The 20,708-nt window shown below is 43.4% G+C and overlaps 1 long non-coding RNA gene across 3 annotated transcripts; it reads right to left on the bottom strand.

Moving 5' to 3' along the window:
• Positions 1-1,514: 1,514 nt before the first annotated feature.
• LOC132657946 (uncharacterized) lies at positions 1,515-20,627 on the bottom strand. Of its 3 annotated transcripts, XR_009596759.1 has the most exons (4): positions 7,860-20,627; positions 6,209-7,452; positions 5,383-5,456; positions 1,515-3,903 (listed from the first exon to the last, which is right to left on the bottom strand). It is a non-coding gene; the product is annotated as an uncharacterized LOC132657946 (long non-coding RNA). The 3 variants fall into 3 exon arrangements; XR_009596761.1 differs by having other exon boundaries at positions 1,515-5,456; positions 6,209-6,321; XR_009596760.1 differs by having other exon boundaries at positions 1,515-6,321.
• Between the last annotated feature and the right edge of the window lie 81 nt (positions 20,628-20,708).

Genomic DNA, 20,708 nt, shown 5'->3' with positions numbered 1-20,708 from the left:
AATTCTGTGAAACTGCCTTACGTGGGTCCAAGGCACACCACTAACCGAGGTAGACGTGACCCTGGTAGGGCGCACTAAGCTGGATACTTTGAAGGAAGTAACTTTCTGTGATATCATGACAGGGATGTGCAGGTGCAGCTGGGTGGGAGCACTTGGCACCGGACCCCCTGTAACAGATCCAGGCACCCTGTGCCCATGCTGCTGGGCCCAAGTCACTTCTGCTCATGAACTCGCACCATGACTCACAAGCAGCCAGCAGCAGCTGAAAGGAAATGATGTGTCAACAGTGTCCGAAGACCACGGTCAATTGTTGGAAACAGAAAAAAAAAGGCTCATTTAAAAATATGCCCTGGTGGTCCATGCCTCTAATGCAGGGGGTGCTGGTTCAATCCCAGGTTGGGGAACTAAGATTCCCACATACCTCTTGGTGTGGTCAAAAAGTAAAATAATAATGATTAAAAAAAAAACCTATTAAAAAAAAGTCTTTGTATTTTACAAAGGCTGTGCAAAATTTAAAAAGCATGTTTAGCATTCCAAGTATTTTCCCTCCTGTGTCTTTAGAGACTCTGAGAGTGATTTTTTGTTTATTTAACATTTTATCAAAAGAGACATGGACCCCAGCAGCTTTTGAACAACAGCTTCAGTAGCACTGCCTCTTTGCTTTTAGTTTGAGGAGAGAAACTTCAGCCATACGGAGAATTTGATGTCTGTAATATGTACTAAAAGATCAGCTGGTCTAACTTTACAGGGCTAATAAAAGGGAAGAATTTTCCTGTGTGCGGGTCTTTTATGAATTATAAATAACCATTCACTTTGGAAGATAGCACATCATAAATTTTTTTTTTTTCACAAATATGCACAAAACCATTTTAAGATCCAAGAAAAAAAGATGTTCAGAAGTCTCAGATGTACTCAGTTTTGATTTCGTGGGGAAACATGTTCTTTTACCATATGGATGCTTTTAAAGGGGCCTTCAGCTGGGGCTCAATAATGACACCCTAGTGGCTAAATAAGGGATTTCTTTCCTTCTAACATTATTTCTCTGTTATTAAAGGTGGAAAAACCTTCCACAAATAGCATACTATTAGAGTGCTTTAGGGGATGTCCTGGGAATCAAGGTTATGTGTCTGCTCCAGAAATACTGTCTGTAATTATCATTCCCCAGTGGTTCTGAGGATGCAGTCTTGGTGCTTTCATTAATTTCTTGATTCTACAAGTCTGAAGTGTTTGCCTGCTCTTGATATTCAATATTTTACAGTAGGAATTTTTTGGTGTTTTTTTTTTTTTTTAGGGTCACAGTTCTCTTCCCCCTCCCTTCCTCTCATAATAACCATTTCCTGGCTTCTTTTGTCTGCTAAAATAAGAGGTATGAAAGACCAGATTTTAAAAGAAAAAAGAAGTCAGATATGAGAAGTGAACCCAAGCCTTCATTTTCTGTGATTATCATCCAATATTAAAAGATAGAACATTTAGAACAAACAACTGGAGAGTGTCCATGAGTAAAACTAGCATATGGATTTTTTCCCCACCAACAGTTTACTGTGAATGCTTCCAAATATACAGAGAATTTTACACAGCATTTTACAGTGAATACTCATCTACCCACCATTTAATTGTAAAGTCTACCATTAACATTTTATTGCTGTTGTTTTGGGCTTCCTGTAGCTCAGATGGTAAAGACTCTGCCTGCAATGCAGGAGCATGGATTTGATTCCTGGGTCCAGAAGATCCCCTGGAGAAGGGAATAGCAACCCACTCCAGTATTCTTGCCTGGAGAATCCCATGGACAGAGGATCCTGGCAGGCTACAGCCCGTGTTGTCTCGAAGAGTCGGACACGACTGACTGACTAACACCCCTTTGTCACGTGCCTGTATATCCCTCCTCCATTCACCCTTCTTTCTCATGTCCTTAAAAGTAAATAACAGGTGGGACTTCCCTGGCAGTGCAGTGGTTAAGAATCCATCTTCCAATGCAGGGACGCAGGTTTGATCCCTAGTCTGGGAAATAAGAGCAACTCAACATGGGAGTTGCAACTACTGAATCTGCATGCTCTGGAACCTGTGGGCCACAACTAGGCAGGCCATGTGCTGCAACTGCTGAGCCCTTTCGCCACAACTAGAGAGTCCACGCACAGCAATGAAAGATCCCACATGATGCAAGGAAGATGCTGTGTCACCACTAAGGCCTCGTATAGCCAAATAAATAAATACATAGATGGCAGGCACGAACCAACTTCTACCTAAACTCTTCAGTTCGATATTTACTTTTTTCTTCTGATGTACATTTTATATATAATGAATTATAAAACCTTAAATGTATACTTTCAGAGTTTTGACAAACACATATCTGTGTATCCAAAGCCCTAACAAGACACAGAACATCACTATAACACCAGAAAGTCTGCCCCCGCTTCACTATCAATCCTCACCCCTCCTCCCCTTTCCAGAAGCGACCACTGTTTCTATTTTTCTCACTACAGATTATTTTGCCTATTCTAGAATTTCATATAAAGATGGAATCAAACAGAATAGACTCTTTCATGTAAGACTTTTCCTCTGAGCATGCTGTCTTTGAGACTAAGTCACGTTATTCAGTGTGACAGTAGTTCACTCCTTCCTACTGCTGAGTAGTAAGCCATTGTATGACCATACCACAGTTTGCATGGTCATCCATCTGCTCACGGACACCTGGGATGTATCTAGTTTTGAGCTATTGGTAATAAAGCTGTTGGGAACATTTGTATACAAGCCTTCTTATAGACATACGCTTTTATTTCCACTGGGAAGAAGGTACTTGCCTAACAGCTAATCACAGAGTAGAGGTATATTTAATTTTAAATAAATCTTTATTTTATATCAGAGTATAATTGAATAATGGGCTTCTCCAGTGGCTCAGATGGTAAAGAATCAGCCTGTAAGATGGGAGACCTGGGTTCAATCCCTGGGTTGGGAAGATCCCCTGAAGAGAATGGCAACCCACTCCAATATACTTGCCTGGAGAATCCCCATGGACAGCGGAGCCTGGTGGGCTACAGCCCATGGGCTCCCAAAGAGTCGGACACAACTGAGCAACTAAGCACATAACTGAATAACAATATAATACTAGTTTCAGATGTACAGCAAAGTGACTCAGTTACACATAAACATGTATCTTTTTTTAAAAACGTCTTTCTCCATTTAGGTTATTACAGAATATTGAGCAGATTCCCTATGATATACACTAGGTCCTTGCTGGTTATCTGTGTTAAATACAGCAGTGTGTACACATCAGTCCCAAACTTCCAATCTATCCTTCCCCTCCACCTTCTCTGCTGGTAACCATTAGTTTGTTCTCTAAGTCTGTGAGTCTGCTTCTGCTTTGTAAATAAGATCTACAAAATTTTTTTAGATTCCACATATAAGTGATATCATATGACATTTGGTGTGTGCTTTTTTTCATTTTTTAAAAAGAAACTGCTATTCCTTTTTAAAACAGATGTAGCCTTTAATATTCCCACCAGTAATGCATGGGAGTTCCAGTTGCTCTACACCCTTGCTTGTGTTTAGTGTTGTCCTGGTGAGTGTGGGCAGTATCTCACTGTGATTCAATTTCCATTTTTCTAATGACAAACGACACTGAACACATCACCATGTGCTCCTTTGCCAGTCACACATCTTCTTTTGTGAAATGTCTTTGCAAATCTTCTATCCATTCAAGCAATTTTGTTGTCTTTATTACTGAGTAGGCATTCTCTGTACATTGAGGCTCTCAGTCCTCTGCCAAGTTTATGTTTCACAAATATTTTCTTCCAGTAAGGTCTTGCCTATTCCTTTTCTTAATGGTCTCTTTTGATGAGAAATTTTTAATTTCAATGAAGTCCAGTCTCTCAATTTTTTTCTTTCATGGTTATGGCTTTCAGTGACCTACACAGAGCACACTGATCTTAATAAATGGTGTTCCTAAAATCTATTGTGGCCTCAAGGAAATTCAAAGCTTCACTGGTTTCACTGTAATAACTCTATTTGTCTGAAGAAATATCTACTATGTACATATTGGGAACAACTAAGGGAAACCTGGTGATCTGTCAACACTCTCTCAAGAACATCCCAGAGAATGAAGCAAAGTCTAGAACTCCTTTTCCACTTGTGCTTTATAATAACAAGTCTTCTGTTTTGCCAGCTAGAAAGAGTTATCACCAATAAAACTACATGGTCATGGTCTGGCTGTGGAATGATGTCACCCCTTCTGCTTATGAGCATCAGAAGTAGCTTTTTAAATTAATCATGTTATTGAAAAACAACGTCTTAAATGGTTTGCATGTATGGCCATGAATGAATGAAAAACTTTCCCGGAAGGCTTTAAAAAAAGAAATCCACAGAGAGAGCCAGGTGTGAGCAATGGCATGAGGTAAGATGATCAGCAGATTGAAAGGGGGAATAGAACAGTGGTTCCCAAACTTTTTGGCATCAGGGATGGCTTTCATGGAAGACAATTTTTCCATGAACCCATGAGGGGGGTGGTTTGGGGATGATTCTAGTGCATTACATTTACTGTGCACTTTATTTCTATTATTATTACATGAGCTCCACCTCAAATCATCAGGCCTTAGATCCCGGAGATTGGGAGCCCCTGAAATAGGGGACAATGAGAAAAGCAGGACTTGGAAAAACAGAAACCAGCTGTAAGGATTCTTGCCACCTGTTCTTAGGCTGCACGCTGAAGCTTTCTCCAAGATTTTGCCCTTGACCCTTTGCCAGCTGCTCTGCTTGTGAGTGAAGCTGTTGGATTTCTCCCTTTGTTTCTCGTTGGGACCAAAGGGACACTCAATACGGGCATGACATTTTGAAAACTAAAGTCACATCTTTTTTACCCTACCTTCATTGTTGTTCCGGCCTACTTTCTCTTACACACTTTCTTGAGGATGCAGGCTGAATGTGGTCTTTCAGACTTCATGTCAATTCCCTTGCTTGTCTCTCCCTTTCTTATTTCATCTTCTCCAACAATCACTAATGTTCTACAACTGCTTATTTAGTTGTGGGTTATCCTAGGCCTTTTGCTTCTACTTTTTTTTATCACTAAGCAAAATTTCCTCTTTGTTAGAGACTGAATCAGAAAAAGAAAGGGATGGAAGTTAAATGGATGATTTTTACTGTTTGATTATAGGTTGAAATTAGTAGTCAAATTTTTGTTTTTCACTGAACCAGTAGTTTTTTATAACCTACCATTTTGGTTTCTGACTATATGATTCTCATTGGAAGTTACCTTGAAATATAAACTGTGGAGACAGAACACCAGTTTGCAAAGCCCTGGGCAGTACTAACCCTGGAGAATACTCAGTGATGACTATGTGGGTGTGCCTGCCAGGCCAGGACAGAACCTAGGGTAACTTAGTTCTAACTTACCTGTCTTCATCCAACGACTTGATTATGAAGAGTCTGTGTGGGTGGTAAGTTTTTCTGGCTTCCTGGATCTGTTTCTGAAGAGAGCAAATAAGGTCAGCAGAGAAAGCTAGGTTCTGAGTTAGAAGAATCAAGCAGGACTTCAGAGCCTCTGAAATAATAAAGCTATGCCTTAAGTAATTAATATGCAAACATGATTGAAATAATCAGAAGGGACAAACAAGTAGGGTTAAAGCCACAGAGCCACATGAGAAATCATTATGCCTGGCTATGCAAGTGGGTTAAATCACTTCCTCAGATGTTGCCCACAGCACAAATATCTGCATTTAGCATTGCATGCAACAACACCACAAAGTGAACCCCAAATACTGTTTCCTCCCCTTTAGAACAATGATCCCTGCTATTAGAGTGTCTCCATTAAGACACGGGAGGGTCTTGGGCAGAGTGAGTTATGTTACGTGGGTTCCACTGGACTGTGTGCGCAGAGCTGAGTGGGGAATTTGGTGGGGAGGTTTGTGAAGCTGTACTTTCAGTAAGGTGGTCCTGCTGCCAATCCCCCTTGAGATCGTTTCTTCCTCTGGCATATTCTTTTTACCAGTGGAGGTGGAAGGTGACATTGTCCAAAACTGTCTTGGAATCTTATTCTTTTTTTTTTTTAATCATTCTGAGCTACTTTAAAATGTATACAAAGTAAAATGCAGAATCCTGAAACACTGTTTCAGTCTGAAACCAAGCTCCTTGGCTTGAATGGAGGGTCCTCTAAGAGCAGAAGGGTCTAGGCTGGAAAGAGAAAATGAATACTAGAGGAGGGGACCCATGGGAAACATACACTGATGTATCTTCCTTTCTCTTCTTTCCTCCATTCCTTCCTCCATCTCTCCCTTCCTTCCTTTCTTCCATTAGTATTCTTGCATGACTGCTCCACCTTTCTAAGGAACAGATCTAAGTGCAAAGAGAGAGGCATGGCATGGAATAGAGAGAGACTGAAACAGCTTTTCTTGTGATTGAACAGAAACTGACCATTAACATGCTTAAGTTTGGTGATCATATTGACAACTGGATGGAAAATCAGTATGGTACAGAAGCTTAACTTATTTTTCAGGTGAGATAATTCTGTTTGCTTTTGATATATTGTTAGAGTTCTGCAGGAACACCTGGCTGACTCACAGTAATGTTTTCTGAAGGGTGGGTTCAGTCATTGCTACTGTCAAGTATCGTCAAGTAACTTTCCCTAGTAACATAAGGTTTATCTGAGTCTCAGAGTATCTGTGATCAGGCAAGATCCAAATTTCCCTTCAAGCTGATGTTTGTCTTTCATCTGTTCCCTAATTAGCATTCAGGTTCCAGCCCAAGAATACACTGCCAGAGGTATAACGTCTCCCTTGGTGGTGACCCTTGTTGTCATCCTCCTAAAGTGAATTCATACGATGGTGATTTTCAGCTTCGCCTTGTGGTACTATGTCTGTGAATGTTTAATTGACAATACGTGTGCACCTCTCTCATTTCCTGTTTTTAAGGGCTGTACTTAATTTATTTGAAAGGGTGGAATATTTTAAATTACAATTCAGCAGTTTTACTAAGGAAGGCTGTAAAACACAATGAGCAAGGAGTTTTACTTCCTCCTTACAATGGCTACTCCCCTGTTTTGAAATCTTGATATGCTCCAATCAGTGGGAATGACTTTAACTTAAGCTGTAACATTTTGAACAGCAGCCATGCCGTGGCTGGAGCTGTCGAGGCACATGGGACTCCTGAACACTATAATTCCTTGTTTCCAGACACCTTATTAGTATCCAGAATGTGTCTGCCTGTGCTTGATACCGCTCCATCATGCTGAGTCCCCTGCCCACAGACTCAGCATTCGGATTGGTTACAGAATACAGTTGCTCAGCCAATCAAGTGAAGCCTTTCTCCTGCAATCCTAGCAACACTTGACAATGGTCATTGACAAATGTTGAGAGCAAACCGACTGATCCAATCAACCACTGACAACAGTCCCGGGTCCAGGGCAGATAAGGCTAGTCCTGCCCACAGAGCACTTCGTGTGGCCAGAGTTAATGGTTTGTGCCAGACCTGCAAAAACAGAACCTGCATGTGGGAACAGGCTTGCACCCTACCCCAATTTGCTGCCACTCTGGCCAACCCGACTTCAGTTGGTCAAAGCAGCCCTGGAGCGGGGGAATCTGTGGGGTAGGGGGTGAGGGGGGGCTCATTGTCTCTCATATCAACCTAACCCATACGTTGACCATACCCACCAGAGTTTCTTCAGTGGCTGCAGGAAGAGCCCACAGAAAACCTGGGCTCCAGGGTCACACTTCTGACCCTCATGCTAATTGGTCCCCGAGGGCAAGGCAACAGGAGGGTGGCAAGACACCTGGCTGTGTCCCTAGAGGCACTTCTCCAGGCTTCCTGGCTACGCGGTTTTCCCTCCCAGCCTGACCCCGAACCCTGCTGGGGTACAGAAGGCCTGGCTGCCTCACCTGAGGGTATGATGGGATACTCCTCAGGACGCCGCTGGACCTGAATGAGCGCTCACTTTTCTCTGGAAGCCTCCAAGACTGAGGGATCTATCTGTAGGCAGACCTGGCAGAGGCTGGGGTGGGGGTGGGAGTGTGGAACAGAGGATAAGAAAGGGGACCTGCCAAGAACATGCACAGACAATTCATAGGCAAATGCGTGTTCCCACAAAGACATAATAGCTGTGTGTATGTGATACCCTCCTGAAGTCCCTTTCCATGATTATTCCAGTTAGTCTAGCCACCTTGAAGGCATATTTCAAACCCTGGCTGAGTAATCCATTGTGTGGTGATTAGCTGTTAATGAAGCTGAAAATACCTAAATCATCCAACAAGGAATCTGAACTAATTTTTTATGGTTACACTGCTAGACAAGTCGGTGTCCTGACAAAGACATGCCTGGGGGGATATACACAGACGTTTGTACACACAGATAAACCTAGGCGGAGGAGCAAAGGTGAAACAAGATGGGGAAAAAAAAAGAACAAGGAAACATCAAGGAGAGCCAAGCATTGAAGAGTGTGAAATCCAAGGTAACACTGTGAAATTAGCGAAGTTCAGTCAGCAACCCATACCCCAGTAACCCTCTCCTTGTTAGCACCACTCTGTAAGGACCATCCTCGATTTAGTTTTCCACGGGAAGTGGCAGAGGGATTGACACTCAGTTCAACTAGTCCCTTGGGATTATAAATTGATAATGGCTTAAAGTCTTAGCCCTTCGGGGGATATTGGTAATTCTTCTTCTTCTTCTTTTTGGCTGCACTGCGCAGCATGGGGGAACTTGGTTCCCCAGCAGGGGATGGATATCTGGGCCACGTGCACTGGAAGTGTGAAGTCTTAACCACTGGACTGCTGGGGAAGTCCCTGGATATTTTTCAAAGGGGGTTCATGAAGGTCCAAATGAACTAAATCTCTAATGTTTGAACTGTAAATTGAGAGGACTAAGTTTAGTCTGGAGATTTGGCCTTGCTCAAACACACATTTAAGGTAGAAGCCTTCTTTGGATATTAATGAAGCCAGAATTACAGGCAAGAATAAGCAGTCGGGATGGGTAGGGAAGTACAATGGGAAGCAGTCTTTACAGGAGGAAGATGCCTTAGATGGGGAGGGAGAGGCAACCAGTCAGCTTCCACACAGAAATGAGGCAGGAGATATGTTAGAAGCACCCATACCTGTCCTTCAGCGAACTTGGAAACTTTCTGGGGACATGAGATGTAGAAAATCACAACACAGGGTATTATATAATATGTTAAAAACCAAGTCATATAGAACTATACACACATACATAGGTTCTAAGTTCAAAGTCTAAAGGAAATGAAGCCCGTCTTAGAAGATGTAAAGTTGTGGGGATATTTGCCTCTTCAGGAGACAAGTAAACTATTTTCTTCATTTTCCAGATTTTTCAAACTTTTCGGTTATTATTGGTCAAGCTTTCTGTGGAAGACTTAATTATTAAAACTATTCAGACTACAGCTATTAAGACTACAGAACAATAACCAAAAAGAGGCAACATCTAATGTTTATTTCTTGCTCTGAAAGTTAAGAAATTTTTATCTACCTATGAAATAGCAAAAGAAAAAATAAAATCGACAATGTATATATAGTGTAGTTCTTCATAACCTAGTTTCCCATGTGTCAGAAAGACATCTAAAATATGTTTTAAAATTTAGTTGATCTGAAGTGTTATAAAGATGCTTAGAGGAAAGATGGTAAAGATTCTCACTCAGAGCTAACAGTTCTCACTCAGCAATTTGAACTTGTCTTAAAAATAACCCTAAGAAGCCTGGGAGAGGGCATAGGTATCTTCAATGTAACAGTTTGGAAGTAGAGGTGTTCCTGGCAAGAACAATGCCTGGCACATTATAGGCACAAAAATAAATATTGGTTGATGTCACAGAAGCATTGCCTCCAAATCAACATTCTCTCAATTCATGAATAATACTAAAGGGGAGAAACTCTAAAACTCCTCCAAAGTGGATATTTTCCCCCTCAGTCTCTAAGAGATCATTGTTTCTTCATCCCACAGCAACCAGAACACTTGAAATTGTCAAAACTTGAGACAAAAGCCAGACAGATAGAATTAACAAGAGACAAATGTTAAAGGGGGCACGTATGACAGGGTGGCAAATGTTTTGAAATTTGTTGGGAAGGTTTGCTTCTTATTTCTTTGGTTGGAATAATGCCATGATGTCCTTGCAGTAATAGACTCACGGCATGTGGCTGCACGTTCATGGAGTAGGTTTTATTCTTTTCTTGAAAGAGGAGAGACCCATGGCCCTTGGCAGTAATCAAGTGAAAGGAAGAGGCTGGAAACTGCTCTCCAGGCAGGTCAGGATGTTAACCACAATGAGGAGGCCAGTCTGGCTGGAGTGCCCTTGCTCCCTCCTTTCTACAGAATGAACAAATACTTACTGAGCATCTACTATTCTCTAGGTAATCTGTTCTATACACAACTAAATGAAAAATTACAACTCTCAAAGGGCTCCAAGGGGGAAGTACATTAGCTACAAGAGTGTGTAATAGGCAGAGTTGACCTGTCAGAGTGGCCAGGCCTTCCTAAGGAAGTATGATTAAGCTGAGTAGGAGGAAACTCGGCAGTGACTGCCAGGCCTGGGGAGGGAGAGCATTCCAGGCAGTGGGAACTCTTGGGCAAAGGGCCTCTGGGGGAAGTGAGCCTCAAGTGTTCAAGGAACCGAAAGCAGGCCTGAGCAGCCTGCATTGGCAGGACCCCAGAGAGTGAGGGGAATGAACTTGGGGCGAGGCCAGTTGGAGAGATGAGCAGGAACTGGGTCCTGCACAGCCTCGGGTCTTGTGGAGTGGGCTTGTTGAAGATTTTATTCTCTATCGCTCCTCACTCCAGGGGGAACTCAAGCTGTAACACGAATGTATGACAGGCCCTTCTTCTATGTGATCTGGGAATGGCAGCTTCTGCTTCATCTGAAATCCGGCAGGATATTGTCATAAATTCCAGATGTGAACCACCAAGTTTCAGAGGATTATAATTTTATGAAGACTTTAAACCTAAATCATACTCAAGATATATTATTTCATATGCTATCATTCAATAGGCACCTCAGACCCATCACTGAGAATTTCAAGTATCACCATATATTAACCTCTCAGAAACCAGAGTCTGACCATCTAATAACCTTCTCTTTGTCTGTCACCTACCTGCGATCCAGAAAGTCTGCAAGAAACCAAAATAAATGTGACACAGACTGTACATATTTTAACCAGAGGGGATGTCCTCATTAAGAAAGTAACTGATTTTTATTTTACTCACATTTCTAACAAGTGGGTTTTCTGGGTTCCAAAGCCACACCAAATGTGAAGCAACAACTCAGAAACGGAGGAGGGACAGGTTATATGACAATAATTAAAAGTAACAGGGGACAGAACAACTGTAGAGACCAGAAAAAAAAACTGAGGGGAAAAAAAAGACATAAAAGCTAAAAAACAAAATAAATAAAAGGAAGGGAAAAATTAAGGAAAGAAAGAATAAAAGTAGTCTCAGCTTTTAGTTGTGGACAAATTGTCTTGCATGCCTTAGTAGCTCTTGAGGGCATCACTGTGTTTATAGGGTGACCTATGCCTAAGAAGTCAAGGAAGTATGCCACATTAGACGATTTCTAGCCTACAGGGTTGACTTTTTAAAACGCTTTGGTACTTGAGAAATAAATCTTCAAGGACTTCCCTCACTGACCAGTGGTGAGAAATCTGCCTGCCAAAGCATGGGACACGTGTTCAACCCTGGTCCAGGAAGATTCCACATGAGGTGGGGCAACTAATTCAGCATGGCACAACCACTGAGCCCTCTCACCCCAGAGCCCATGCACCACCACGAGAGAAGCCACCACAATGAGAAGCAATGGCACCCCACTCCAGTCCTCTTGCCTGGAAAATCCCATGGGCAGAGGAGCCTGGTGGGCTGCAGTCCATGGGTCGCACAGAGTCAGACACGACTGAAGTGACTTAGCAGCAGCAGCAGCACACCACAACTAGAGAGAAGCCCTCACTTCCCACAGCTAGAGAAGCAAAGCAGCAAGGAAGACCCAGCGCAGCCAAAAATAACAAAGAAAGAGGTTCTGCACAACCATAGTTTTTTACTGTAGTGTAGTTCCGTGGTAAGTAAAGTTGCTCAGTCGGCTCCAACTCTTTGCGACCCCATGGACTGCAGCCTACCATGCTCCTCCGTCTATGGGATTTTCCAGGCAAGAGTACTGGGTGGGGTGCCATTTCCTTCTCCAGAGGATCTTCTCAACCCAGGGATCAAACCTGGGTCTCCCACACTGTAGGCAGATGCTTTACCATCTGAGCCACCAGGGAAGTCTATGGAGTTCTGTGGAGGTGTTAGTTAATATAGATTTCAGGTTGCAGAAATATCTGACATACCAGCTTTTGCTGAGACTGCTTCATTTCACAAGATATTTAATTCTGGGTTTGAACGAAGTCATTGGAAGTGACACTTTTCATACTGGAATTGTCATGATGCTATTCTTGACAAGGAATGAGTTCTTGAATATTTAAAAATATTGTAGGTGATAAAATGCCCTTAATAAATACATTATAAAATTTGTTTTTTACATTTTTAACTTTAATTTTCATGCTTTTCTCTTAAATGCAAATAATCTTTATCTAGGCATAAGGTGCCCCCTAAAGTTACTTGGTTGTCTGAATTATATGTCTTCACTTCCTCCAGATGGGAATGAAAATGAATAAAATACTGTTTGATCATTTTGGAAAATGTTCCTGCTATGTGTTTATGAAATGATTTGAGGGGTGACATTATTTTCTGCAAATACATCCTTTATCTATGTCAGAGCATCTTTTGTCTCCCTAGGGAATATGTTCAAACCATAGCATTTAATGTCTTATGTGTGTTTTTCTCCTGCTTTCTCACCTATCAGAGGTATCTATGAAGAGTGAATTGGTAGATTGACGCAATTTTGAGGAAATCATTAATTTTCTAAGATTTTTTTTATAGTGCTACTTCTCAATGTTTAAAACTGGGAGTTCTTTTTCCAGTTGACATAGATAAATATGGAAATTTTAAATATCTTTTACATTATTCAATTGAATAGTATTCTTCTATTTTATGACAAGTTTAATGAAATACTTACTAAAAAGTTACAGTTGCAAATAAACCAATCAATAAACGGGCGGAAGATCTAAACAGACATTTCTCCAAAGAAGACATACAGATAGCTAAAAGGCATATGAAAAGATGCTCAACATCACCAGTTATTAGAGAAATGCAAATCAAAACTACAATGAAATACCACCTCACACTAGTTAGAAGGCCATCATCAAAAAATCTGCAAACAATAAATGCTGGAGAGGGTGAGGAGAAAATGGAACCCTCCTACACTGCTAGTGGGAATGTAAATTGGTATGGCTACTACGGAGAACAGTATGGAGAGTCCTTACAAAACTAAAAATAGAACTACCATATGACCCAGAAATCCCACTCCTGGACATATACCCAGAGAAAATCATAATTCAAAAACATACATGTGCACCAATGTTCATGGCATCATTTAGCAACAATAGCCAGGACATGAAAGCAGCCTAAATGTCCATCAACAGAGGAATGGATAAAGAAATGTGGTGTAAATATACAACGGAATATTACTCAGCCATTACAAAAAGAAAAAAAAAATAATACCATTTACAGCAACATGGATGGAACTGGAGATTGTCATACTGAGTCAAGTCAGTCAGACACAGAAAGACAAATATCATTTGATATCACTTATATGTGGAATCCTGAAAGAAAAAAAAGGGCAGAAGTGAACTCATTTACAAAACAGGAGTCATGGGTGTAGAAAACAAATTTAAGGTTTCCAGGGGATAAGGGGTGGGGAGGGATATATTGGGAGATTGGGCTTGACATATACACAGTTCTGTTTGAAACTGCAGTTCTATACAGAATAGAACTGTATACAGAACAGGGAACTCTATTCAGTACTCTGTAATGGCCTATATGGAAAACGAATCTAAAAAAGAAAAAAGGAATGGATGTATGTGTATGTATAGCTGACTGTCTATGGGGTCACAGAGTCGGACACGACTGAAGCGACTTAGCAGCAGCAGCAGCAGCAGCAGAGCTGACTTACTTTGCAGTACATCTGAAACATAACGTTGTAAATCAATTATTGTTGTTGTTTAGTCACTAAGTTGTGTCTGACTCTTTGGGACCCCAAGGACTGCAGCATGCCAGGCTTCCCTGTCCTTTACTATCTGCCAAAGCTTGCTCAAACTCATGTCCATTGAGTCTGAGATGTTATCTAACTATCTCATCCTCTGTTGTCCTCTTCTCCTTCAGTCTTTCCCAGCATAAGGGGGTCTTTTCCAATGAGTCAGCTCTTCACATCAGGTAGTCAGAGTCCTGGATCCTCAGCTTCAGCATCAGTCCTTCCAATGAATACTCAGGGTGATTTCTTTTAGGATTGATGGGTTTGATTTCCTTGCAGTTCAAGGGACTCTCAAGAGTCTTCCCAAGCACAGCAATTCGAAAGCATTAATTCTCTGGCATTCAGCCTTCCTTACGGTCCAACTCTTACATTTGTACATGAGTACTAGTAAAATCATAACTTTGACTTAGATGGACCTTTGTTGGCAAAGTGATGCCTTTGCTTTTAAAGGCATCACTGTCTAGGTTTGTCATAGCTTTTCTTTCAAGAAGCAAGTATCTCTTAATTTCATGGCTGCAGTCAACATCCACAGAGATTTTGGAGCCCAAGAAAATAAAATCCGTCACTGTTCCCACGTTTCCCCCTTCTATTTGCCATGAAGTGATGGGACCAGATGCCATGATCTTAGTTTTTGAATGCTGAGTTTTAAGCCAGCTTTTCCACACACCTCTTTCACCCTCAGTAAGAGGCTGTTTGGTTCCTCTTTGCTTTCTGCCTCACATATTATCCGAATATGCGAGGTTGTTATTTCTCCTGGCAATCTGGATTCCAACTTGTGATTCATCCAACCTGGCATTTTGCATGATGACCAACTATATTCCAATAAAATATTTTTTAAGTTACAGTTATTAAAAAAGGGAAAGATTAAGAGCTCTAATTAAACGTGGCATTTCCTATTTCTTTTGGCTATCACTAGGTTCCAAGTCATATTGGAGGCCTGTTAAATGTTCAGAAATGGCTTCATCTGATGAGATCTTCACCTCTGCACTTTGGATTGGAATGAATAGCAGAATGGTAACTCTCATCAGTTTTCACAATACTGAAATGGTACACAGACTATCTTTACACTAACGTATTTTTGCTAAAAATTAACAAGAGTAGATTATCTAATATTCAACAAAAGCAAACACTTTTACCTCTGGGGGGGTGGGTGGGAATTATTGTCCAAATTAAAATTGGAAGCAAATTAATTTATAAGCAAATTTCCAACCTGATTTTTTATGTATGTTGAGATGTAACAATTTAGTTTTCAAAAACCCAGATTGTAACTTTAAAGACTTTTGTCTTAACAGAATATACTGTTCTTAGAAATAGGATGGAAAAAATTGGTTGGTTGATCAGTGGTTGTATACACTTTCTTGTAATTGTAGCAAGTTCTAGAAGGGTACTTCTTAAAGAAACTGTGGGTTAGTAAGTGATAATGTGGCCATGGAATTATGAAATTTCCCAACTTGCCTATTCTGGAGAATTATCTAGGGCATACATTAAAAAACGACAACAACAGCAAAACAAACAAAACAGATTCCAGGTCCCACCCTGGCCCTCTCTAGGGGAGACCTAAAGGAAATCTGTATTTTAAACAGGTATGTAGGGCTGTTCTTATCATCTGGCAAGTCTGGGAAGTGGTAGATAATGGGGAAAGATCTGACTTTATCATCAGACAGACTGAACTTGAATCCCTCCTTGGCCAGGCTGGAGCTGAATAACATTTGGTTAATTTCTCTGAGCTTCAGTTTCTTCATTCATTACTTGTGTTTTAGACAGGGGTGGGTGCAACATGGGGAGCAAGGGGGACTGGGGCACCAAAGGAGTTACTGTTTATAAAACCTCTAGTACTGTATTGCACCCACTCTTCAAACAATAATAGTGAATATCAGTGGTTTGATTTTCTGGAATTTAACCATTGAAACAGATCAAATTTTTCCCATCTTCAGAGACAGAACAACTGTTTTAAATTGATCAATTCTGGGTTGATCATTCCCTGGCCACTTCTTATTTTGCCCAAGAATCTATTTGGTGGAAATGATTGATCAGGGAGATTCTTTTTGGCACTCTTCCTTGGTTTTGAACATTTTGTCCTAATGAAGTGTCATCTCTAATATCTCACTCTATACTCTTTAGCCACCTAGAATTCTCTGTCCTTCTACTGAACAGGAGAATAATCCTGATTCACAGGCTAACTATACTATTTTAGGCTTTTCTTTCTTTCTAAACAATTTAACTATATCCCAGGGAACGTATTAATAATTGGCTTTGGTTATAATATAAAAAGTATATCCCAGTACAAGGAAAAGCATGGAAGTGGGAATAGCTTTGTCCATCTTCGAATGACTTAAAATTCCTTAGATCTAATTCTCACATCTTCAAATCTTCCTATTATTGGAAAATGAATCTCTTAATTATCTGAGACGACTAGCAATAATGATGAGGCAAAGCCATTTTTTCCTTCTGCAGACTTCCTCTTAAGCGTTGGGGCTGCATGAAGTTCTTGCCACCAAAGGGTAGTTTTCAAACTTGAATGTGAAGAAGACTCATATGGGGAGTAAGCGAGTGTCAATTTCTGGTTCCCAGCTCCAAAACTGTGTGCAATGCTCTGGGGTACTCAAAGAATCTCTCTTTGAAAACCACTGCTCCAGGAATTTTATACATCTCTACTGAACTTAATTCAAATTTTCATTCTTAAAGACAGGTAGAGAAGTCCTAACAGATGTCTAGATAGGGTGCCACTGCTCCTTTCAAATAAATCCTTAGCTATTCATCTATTCATGCAGCCAAGTGCAACAGGCCAGGCGCTTGGTATGGTGCTGGGGGAGAGGGTGTCTATCAGTTTAGCTACAGGGAGTTCTGTTTATGAAGTCAGCCTAAAAGCCTAGCTCCTGACCACACTGGCCGACGCGCTGTGGTGTGATGTGATGAATCACTGCATTTGGGAAGCTGAAGACTTTCTGTACTTTGATTTCCTACCATTGCCCAATGTTAAACATTTCAGCATAACCAGAGGCCTTCAGCCCTGATTTGGTCCCCTAGGGTTGGGGCCCGTTTGAAAAGGGTAATTAGAAGTAATTTAGTAATGATTTCTATGAACACCAGGAAAAAACACTGTAAATACCTCAAACATGAGAGCGGCACAAGAACTAGCCAAAGATGACATGTTGGCACTTCTTTCTTGACTCATGAGTGTAGCTGACCTCTGGGGAGATGGAAAACTTGCCGTGCAGTGCTGGGCACCTGGGACTACAGAGATGGCTGAGGCATAATCCCAACCCTCAGAGACTTTCTAACCAGGGAAGAGAGAGTTGAACAGCTCTAGCAAGTGTAAACATAGCTGAGACCCTTGGCAGAATGGTAAAAATGTCACGAGGAAGATCCAAAGTGTCAGAGGAGCTTGAGGAGAGAGAGATCACACATCCAGGTGGGTTTTCCCAGAGGAAGTGGCATTTGAGCCTGTCCTAGAAGGAAGGGTAGGAATTTGACAAGTTCCATGGGGAGAAAGAATGTCTCTGTTACCAGCAACAGGAACATCTTGAGCAAATGTGCAGATTGGGGAAGCTGGGATGTCTTCTAGGGAGCTGGGAGAAGTCCTGATGGGATTTAACAACGTTCCTGTCTGGGACCTGGAAGTTCTGTTAGATTTTAGTGAAAGATGAGGCTGGAAAGTTGGGTTTGGGTAAGATCAGATCTGAATTTGGACTTTCCCTAGTACATGGCAGGGAGTCATTTAAAGGGACTTGAGCAGGAGAGTGATACCATCAGAATTATACTTTAGGAAGCATAACAGCTGGGTGGAGGAGGATTTGCATGAGGAAAGGTTATACAGACACACTAGTGAGGAGGCTGTGTGGAGTGAAGAGGAGGAATAAGTGACTAAGCGAGAGGGGCTGGGAGAGATAACTCAGCAAGTAAACCTATATGAGTTGCCGGCAAAGAGGAAAAACTCTTGGCAGCCTATGGACAGGTGGCAACTGTAATAACAGTCTAGGGGAAGAGAGCCTGGTTTCCAGGGAAATGTGGTACCTTGGGTTTGAGGTGGCGATGGAAAAGGAAGTTGACCACCAGTAAGAAGTGAGCTGAAGCAGAGACCATGGTTGGGAGTTGCAAACAGTGGAAGCTCTCCAAGGTGTGGGCCACTAAACATAGAGAAGAGGCCCCTCCTAGGCTGTAGGGCAGGGTGCACATTAAAGTTTGGAGGAAGAGAAACCCCAAAACAAGGCAGAGAAAGACAAGTTGGAGACATTGTAGGATCAGGAGAGTGTCAGGGAACCAGAGGAAGGAGGACAGTTCAAGAGCAGGAGAGTTGGTCTCAGTTAAGAGACTACAAAGGGGGGAAGCTGAGCTGGTGGCTCTGGACTCACCTTTGAACAGAGTTAAATGAAATTCCTCCCATGTAGGACAATGCCTGAAATCCAGGCTCGTTGGTTCAATACAAAATCAAGATCTCTAAACGGTAGGCACTTCCAAAGCAGTCCACTTTCTCACTCGGTATGAGTTAATTTCTTCCATTAACACCTGGTAGGTGCCTGAATGAGTCACTTATCCTGTCTGGGGATATGAGCTTTGTCATCTTTGACTTTCCAGTTCTAAGATTCTTTATGTGTATGAAAATCCTTAGTAATCTATACAATATCACACAAGCCTAAGTTCTATCATGGTGGTGTTTGAAGACAGAATGGAAACCACATTTTACTTTTGACTTACTTTTTTCTATCATATATATATATTTAAATTAAATTTAAAATTTTTTTAAAAAAGAAATCCAGAAATAAGAAAAACTGAAGGAAAAACCTTTCCGCCTCCCTTTTGCCCGTAAGATAGTCTTCCAGTTTTCTACCCAGGCCTTTTCCTAAGCATTGAGGAGGTGCCCAGAAAAATACCAGATGGATATACAAAAACATACTGTCACCAAAATTTTCCTAACAAGTAAGGCAGCTGCGGAAAGTCGGCCAGCATCAGGTCCCCCAGGGACCTGCAGCCTGGGGCTTGGTGGGGCCCGAAGAGGGGAAGAGCCAAGACCTGGATGGATGGAGCTCGAGGTTTCCCGGGCCTCGGCCCTGAGTGGGCGATTTTCTTGAAAACTCGGGAGCGCTCTTCTCTTTTTAAATCCAACAAGGCAGGCATGTGGGTATCAGCCAATAACCTTAAAAGATGCGAACGTGTCAAAGGAGATACGGTTTATCTTCTAAAATAGCCACAGTATCAGTGACACGGTTTACAGGAAAAACAGAAGGCAGGGCAAAGAGTAGGGATGTCTCTAACGTGGTAATTAAGGCTGTGTTTTGGACCCACATTCGACCGAGCCCTGGAGAGTACGAAGAACAATGTCTGCAGCGTTCCTGGCTCACAGGGGACTCGCTTCTTTGCCTTCGCCGGCGCCCCGGCCCCAGCAAGCTGCGCTCTGCGCCCGCCCGCCCCCACGCAGCCTTACCCCAGGAGGATGGGGCGGTCGGGCGCCGCCACGGCGGCAGAGAGCCCGGCGTGCGTCCCGAGCGCCAGGGCTCCCTGCAGCCCGGGGTCGAGGCTGGCCGTGGACTCAAAGGTGCACCGAGTGCGCTCCCAGCGACCATCCGCCGCCGAGCGGCCGGGGCGCGCCGTCTGCAGCCGGCTGGACTGTGCGCGCGCGCCTGTAGGGTGTGTGCGCGCGCGCCCGTGTCGTGTGTACTCACAAAGGTGTGTTTGCTAAATCCACTACCCGGGTGTGCCTTCCACCTCGAGCCGGAGCACGCCCGGGCCTGGAGCGGGGTCCCGGTAGAGAGGCCGTGGAGCCGGCATCCCCGCCCGCGGGGCTGAGGCGCACGAGGGCGGGGCGGCTGCGGCCAGCTCGAGACGCGCGTCGCACAGCTGCGGGACAGGTTCCGAGCGCTCTGCGCGTTTTCGGACACTTTGGCAAGCTTGGAAGCCGAGACTGAGCGGAAGCTGAGACTCGCTCGGGGTAGAGCGTGCTGCAGACAAGAGGAGCAGCGGAGCTGGTGCTCTTCTCCGCCTTGGTCTGCAAAAGTGAAATGGAAAACAGCCGACTACCGCAGCCTCCTCCCTCTTCTCCGGCGCCGCAGCCCGGGCTGGGGGTGGGGGGAGTTCCTCTGGGCTGACTGGAGGGGAAGCAGGCGGCCTCAGCCGCACCTCCTCCGCCTTCCTTACCACCCCAGTCCCCCGGGTTCCACGCCGCATTTCTTTGTTTTGAAAGCGCCTCCTCCGCCCAGAGGCTTTTCCCCCGGCGGGCCGGCTCTGGCGGGGGTGGGGGTGGGGCCTCAACTCAGGGTCCCGCCCCCCACTTACCAGGACCCCTTTCCCGTGCTCACCTCCCATCTACTCTTCCCTCCCCGCAGCGACCCACGAGGCGCGTCCACACTTGCGGGACATCAAAGGGAAGCAGGGAATTGGAGGGGGAAGTTGAGCAGGCAGGGGGCGCGGAGACCCATGCACCCTAGGCCATGCCTGGCAGCCCGCCCCCTCCCCCGGGAACCCCGCCTGAGCCCCGCCCCCCGCGTCACAGCAGCCTGACATTCTCACAGCCCATCGGGCACCCAACCCCACCGCCCCCGCTACCCCCGTGTCCGCCGAGTGCTCTATTTATGTTTCAGCTCAGCGATTTGCATAGGCCCCGCCCTTGGCCCTAGGTCCCCCT

The sequence above is a fragment of the Ovis aries genome, chromosome 16 (assembly GCF_016772045.2).
Source record: "Ovis aries strain OAR_USU_Benz2616 breed Rambouillet chromosome 16, ARS-UI_Ramb_v3.0, whole genome shotgun sequence".
NCBI lineage: Eukaryota > Metazoa > Chordata > Mammalia > Artiodactyla > Bovidae > Ovis > Ovis aries.
The sequence above is the reverse complement of the archived record's forward strand: the minus strand, read 5'-3'. Positions and strand labels throughout refer to the sequence as shown.